Genomic DNA, 6,283 nt, shown 5'->3' on the forward strand with positions numbered 1-6,283 from the left:
TCTCTCAAGTTGTTAATTCTCTAAATATTTCCCCAGCCTGGGTTTGTGGTTATCCAGGGGTTTCCTATTTGCCCGTTCAGTGGTAATTCCTAAGAGGAGGTAGACAGCATTAGCTCATAGATGAGTAAATATATAATGGGCTTATTTTTAGGCAAATCCCCTGACCCTTCACAGAAAGAGACTGTGAAATAAGCAGTTTATGTGTGTTGCAAATGAGGGGGAGGAGAAAGATAAAGTCAATGGAGAAGTCAAGAAAAAGAATTCCTGGATACAATAAGCAGGCTTTATATCTCCATACCCTAGAAGCTACAGATGGATGATGGGTGTGCATTCTGCATTATCCAGTCTCCCAATACTTGGCACATTCATTCTTTCACAGAGTTCTGTGGGTAGATCATAGACATAGGTAGGTCAGAGAAATGAGAGCCCCCCCATTTGTGGCTGGGGAAACTAAAGCACAGAGAAGTGAAGTGACTTGTCCAAGGTGAGGACAACATAGAATCTGCCCTGATTGCTCTTCTCAAGCACACCCACTAGGGCAAAGAAAGTTTGGGTATCTGTGAAATCAATTATACAGTCACTTGGCATTTACCTACTATGTGCTAGTCACTGGGTAAAAAAGAACAAACAATGAAAACAAAATGTCAGGATTTGATGACCACTCTGACTCAAAAGTCCTATTTCATTTACCTGGATCCTAAAGAAGACATTGTGGGGGCAGCTAGGTGGCGCAGTGGATAGAGCACCAGCCCTGGAGCCAGGAGGACCTGAGTTCAAATGTGGTCTCAGACACTTAATAATGACCTAGCTGTGTGGCCTTGGGCAAGCCACTTAACCCCATTTGCCTTGCAAAAACCTAAAAAAAAAAAAAAGACATTTTGAAATAGAAGAGGCAAAAGGAGATCTACATTTTAGACATGGATAACTTGAGGATCTGTTTTGTATAATGATGCATATTTGTGTTGTGTTCTCTATCAGCCATAGATGAGATTGGGCAACAGTGTGGATATTTCAGTGTGGTCCATCACTGCTGCTGAAGAAACAACTTAGGGCTCAAATTTGGAGTGGAGGAAGGGAAGTCTGGTTGGAATCCAGAACCACCATCATCACATGGAAAGTCCTCCCTTGTCCATATTTTTATTTTCTTGGTGTATAATCCTTGGTCTTGATGAGAACATAGAAAATTTCTCTTTTCAAGGGAAGAGGGAGGGGAATGGGAGAGAAAATAAATGGTTGTTAATTGAAAAATAGATTATTCAACAACAAATAAGTAAATGTGGTACAGAACAATGGGGTTGGAATCAGAGACCCAGGTTCAAATCCCAGTTCTGCCACTTCCTGTCTGTGGATCAGTCCCTTCATCCTTCTGGATCTTACTTTGCTCATTTGTAAAATGAAGGGATTATTGGACTGCACAGTCTCTTTCAAATCCAAATCCTGCCCCCCCCACTATGACCAACACTCCTCTCCCTGCCCTTCCCCATCTTAGTGTTAGACTGGGCAAATGAGGAGCAGAAGAAAATCCCAAGGCCTGGCCTTTCAAAGAGACCCAGCCCCCAGACCCCTGGGTGTAGGTGGGACCCTTGCCATCCCAGTGTTCTAATTCATCTGGGTCACACTAAACCTTCTCCACCCCCTGCCTTCTTTCAACATCTTCAACTGTACTTTTTATACTGGGTTCTGCCACCCTCAGCTTGGGAATTCAAGAGGCAGGAACCAAGGGATCTGAAGCAAGATTAGCAAAATAATTAACCTGTCTTAGCCTTAAGTTTCTCCATGTATAAAATAGGAGAGGGAGAAGATATTGAACTAGATGACTTCTTTTGTGTAATAAAGTCCAAAATCCTTTTCTACATCCTCAGTAAGCTAACTTCTGCCAATCCACCCTTATCTCTTGGACTCTTAACAATCACCATAAAACTGAAACCCAGGTCTTACTGCCAGAAATCCTGGCTTCTCTTTTTATTATACCTCATTAAAATAGAAAAGACCTAGATCCCTTTTTATGCACTAATCTAAATTCCATTCACCCCTCAAGTCCCACTGCCATCACGGACCACTTCCAATGGCCAATAGCCTCCTCTTACACTGGCTTCCTCAGCAATTACTATCTTTCCTCATATTTAACGCTTAATGTAGATTAGCTCGCATGGCAAACTAATTGTGTGTATACCTTCTCTTCCCACTAAGACTGTGACCTCCCAGAGGGTAGGAAATGGGTATCTTTTTTCTTTTTTTCATCCCACAAAATGCTGAGTGCACAATGAAGGAAAAGGCAGGTCATGAGAGCTGTCTTCAAGTATTAGAAATACTTTTATGTTCAAGAGAGATTAAACATCATCCCTTGGGCCTCAGAGGGTGGAAGCAGCAGGAGGTTGGGAGTGGGGGGGAGGATCAGAGCAAATCTAGAACAGGGTGGATGGGGTGATGATAACCAACAACGGAGAGAAGACAAAAAGACTAACGCATACATTACAATCATTTTCTCTGTCAATCAGAATGACCTTTGAACTGGAAAGGAGAAAACAAAAATGATTAATAGGAAGCTGAAATCAAGATAAATAGGGAAGTGATAAGAAAATATCTAGCTGTCCATAATGAATTCAAGTTGCCATCCCTAGAGAACACCATCAAAGAACTTGCCAGGATTGCTAACCCTCCATGAGTGAACTTTGAATGATTATGGAAACAGGACTCAAGTAAAGCAAAAATCCAGGTCTCCAAGAAAGGGAAGAGTAAGGAGGTTATAAACTATAGATCAGTGAGCTTGGCTTGAATTCCTTATAAAATTCCAAAGCCGGGGCGGCTAGGTGGCGTAGTGGATAAAGCACCAGCCCTGGAGTCAGGAGTACCTGGGTTCAAATCCAGTCTCAGACATTTAATAATTACCTAGCTGTGTGGTCTTGGGCAAGCCACTTAACCCCATTTGCCATGCAAAAACCTAAAAAAAAAATTCAAAATAAAATTCCAAAGCCTATTATTAAAGGGATCTCAAAGATTGCTCAGTTTAATTAAGAACAGCTGATACCAGATGAACCTAATTTCCTTTTTGAACATGATAAATAGGTAGGTCTGTTATATAATTATAGCTGGCATTTATGTAGCATGGGGGGGGGCCGCAATTGGGGTAAACTGACTTGCCCAAGGTCACACAACTAGTAAGGGTCTGTGGCAAGATTTGAACCTGGGTCTTCCTGACTCCAGAGCCAGCGTTCTCTCCACTCTGCCATCTAGTCTTGCAAAGGGCTGTTGGTTACCTCATGGGATCCTCACAAAAACCTTGGGGAGTTATTGTTGCTTTCATTTTTCAGATAATGAAACTGAGGTTAAGAGTGACTAAATGATTTATCCAGGGTCACACAGCTAGTATTTGTCTGACACAGGATTTGAACTCAGCTATTCCTGACTTCAAGCCCCTACTGTACTACCCAGATGCCTCAGAGAGCTACTATAGAAGTAGTTTACCCAAATCTGAAGAGGTGATGGAATCTTTCACTCTATTCACGCGGATTAAGATGGGAATAGGAGAGCTAGCCAGTGATAATACATTTAGATGGATTCAGAAAATAGTTCAATAGCAGTGCCCAAAGGCTAATCATTCCATACCAACTTGTACAGGCACAGGAATCTGTACATGATCCCATTCTCTAGTTAACATTTTCATCAATGATGAATAAAGGCATATTTAACAAATTTTCAGATGACCCTAAGTTAGATAAGCATCTAATTAATGCTCTCTTTACAGGGAGATAGCTAAAAAGCTCTATGTTGGAATGTATCTAATAAGATAAAATTTCATGGGGATAAATGTAAAGTCGTATACTTGGATTCAAAAAATCAATGTCACAATTATAAGAGGAGGAAGACATGATTAGGCAGCAATTTATCTGAATGAGAACAGGATTTCTGTAGACTTCAAGTCCAATGTGAATCAGTAGTAGTATGGCAACCAAAAAAAGAAGCTTTGTCATAGATGAGAGTATTCAAGGAACTAGGGAAGTGTTGCTCTCACTATATTCTGCCCTGTTCAGACCATATCTGAATTGTCCCATTCAGTTCTAGGTACAAGCGAGCAACCACACTGGTGAATGAGTTGGAAATCAGTTTTAAGAAGTGAGGATACTTAGGGGGCAGCTAGGTGGCACAGTGGATGGAGCACCGGCTCCTGGAGTCAGGAGTACCTGAGTTCAAATCCAGTCTCAGACACTTAATAATGACCTAGCTGTGTGGCCTTGGGCAAGCCACTTAACCCCATTGCCTTGTAAAAAAAAAAAAAGAAGAAGTGAGGATACTTAGCCTGGAGAAGAGTAGTCTTGGTGGGGAGGAGAGAGGAGGATGTAAGAATTGTTTTCAAAAATTTCAAGGACTGTCATAGGAGAAAAGAATATGATTTGTTCTATTTGGTCCCAAGGGGCTGAACTGGAGGCAATGAGTTTTGGCTTAATGTAAAGAATTCTCCCACAATTAGAGCTATCCAAAATGAAATGAGCAACTCTGGCTGGGAGGGAAGGGAGGGAGAGTGATGGATTCTTCCTCAGTGGAAGTCTCTGAGTCAAAAAGCTGGGGGATTTCAAGAGAGGCCATTTTTGTTCAGATCTGGATTGGACTAGACTGCCTCCAAGTGCCCTTAAACTCTGTGATTCTGTCAAGAGTTTAGAACAAATGAATGAAACCATACAACTATACCACAGGGAGAACAAACCCCTGCCGTACCTCCCTCCGTCAAGTTATATAAAAACCTGTGCATAATGTGCTCTAATAAATGTTGAATGAATGGATGAATAAATTAAGGAATGACTAGAAATAGTGGTAAAAGCTCTTTGGGAAAGAAAACACTACAGAGAGACCATGAACTCAGTCATCCTGAGGGACCGATGGTGCTGGGCCAACAGGCAGAGTGAACTCTCTACTTCCCCATATATAATTTGTCTCCTGAAGGGCCAAGTCAGGTCAACTCCAGCAACCATCAATCAGTCAGTTGATAAGTAGTTATATACACTGGGTGCTCAGCATTGTGAGGAATACAATACTAACAGTTTACTGGCTCATTTCAGTTTTCCAGGGCCACTATCCTGGAAATACTGCTCTGAAGAAGGTAATGAGATTAATATTCTCCCTGTTTTATAAAAGAGAGAGAGGGAGGATGATGTAATGCAGAGGTGTCAAACTCACTGCAAAACTCAGTGCAACTCAAACCAGATTAAAATGTAATTGGGAAATGTTTAAAGAAATAAAAATATCATAAAACATGGATTAGGTTAATATGGGAGGATGGGGAGAGAGAATCTGTTTCTATTTGGGTTTGACACAATCTCTTTGGGTTTGATAGAAAGTCAACCCTGCAGCCAGGAGGACCTGGGTTCAAGTTTCTCCTTTGACATAGCTCTGTTGCTTCTTCCCATCTATATGGTCTTAGACAAGCCACTTAATTTCGGCTTCTCATTCCTCCTCTGTAAAACAACGTGATTGAATTAAATGACCTAGGCTCATTATGGGGCAACTAGGTGGCACAGTGGATAGAGCACCAGCCCTGGAGTCAGGAGGACCTGAGTTCAAATCTGACCTCAGACACTTAATAATTACCTAGCTGTGTGGCCTTGGGTAAGTCACTTAACCCCATTGCCTTGAAAAAAAAAACCTAGATGGCTTATTGCTACCAAATGAATGGATGAGTGAATGAATGAATGAATGAATGAGCACTTATATTTCCAAACCCTAGGGATACAAACACCAAAGCGTAAACAATTCCTGCCTTCAAGGAGTTTACACGCATAAGGGGAAAGACACATGTAGGGTAGTGATGGCTAGAAAGGAATTTTTTAGTTTGGAAAGTTACAGGGATGATGAGTAGAACCATAAGGGAATAATAGATCTCCACAACACAGCAGAGATAAAAGAACTGATTTGATTATGGCCGAATATCTCTGATCCATGATGCTTTCCTGGCTCCAATGAATGATGCTATGCTGAGCTCCTTTCCCAGTTCTAGATCTAGAAAATAGCTCCAAGCTGAAGAGCTGTATTTCTCAAAAAGGAGATATTGATCTGGATAGAAAAAATGAGAGAACCTCCATTCCTTCCATGACACACAGATTCAGTTTAAGGACAGAAATGCTGGGTGTACCAACCTGGGAAGAATGGATGTGCAGTTCACTCATCTCTTTCTTTTCCCTCTCTTCCGCCACCCCCTTTTCCTTTGCCAGATTTGGAAGGAGATGGGAAAGCTTATTTATAAAAGTCACACTTGGGGAAGGAGCTGGCACATTCCCTCAGTGTTCCACAG

The sequence above is a fragment of the Macrotis lagotis genome, chromosome 5 (assembly GCF_037893015.1).
Source record: "Macrotis lagotis isolate mMagLag1 chromosome 5, bilby.v1.9.chrom.fasta, whole genome shotgun sequence".
NCBI classification, from domain to species: Eukaryota; Metazoa; Chordata; class Mammalia; order Peramelemorphia; family Peramelidae; genus Macrotis; species Macrotis lagotis.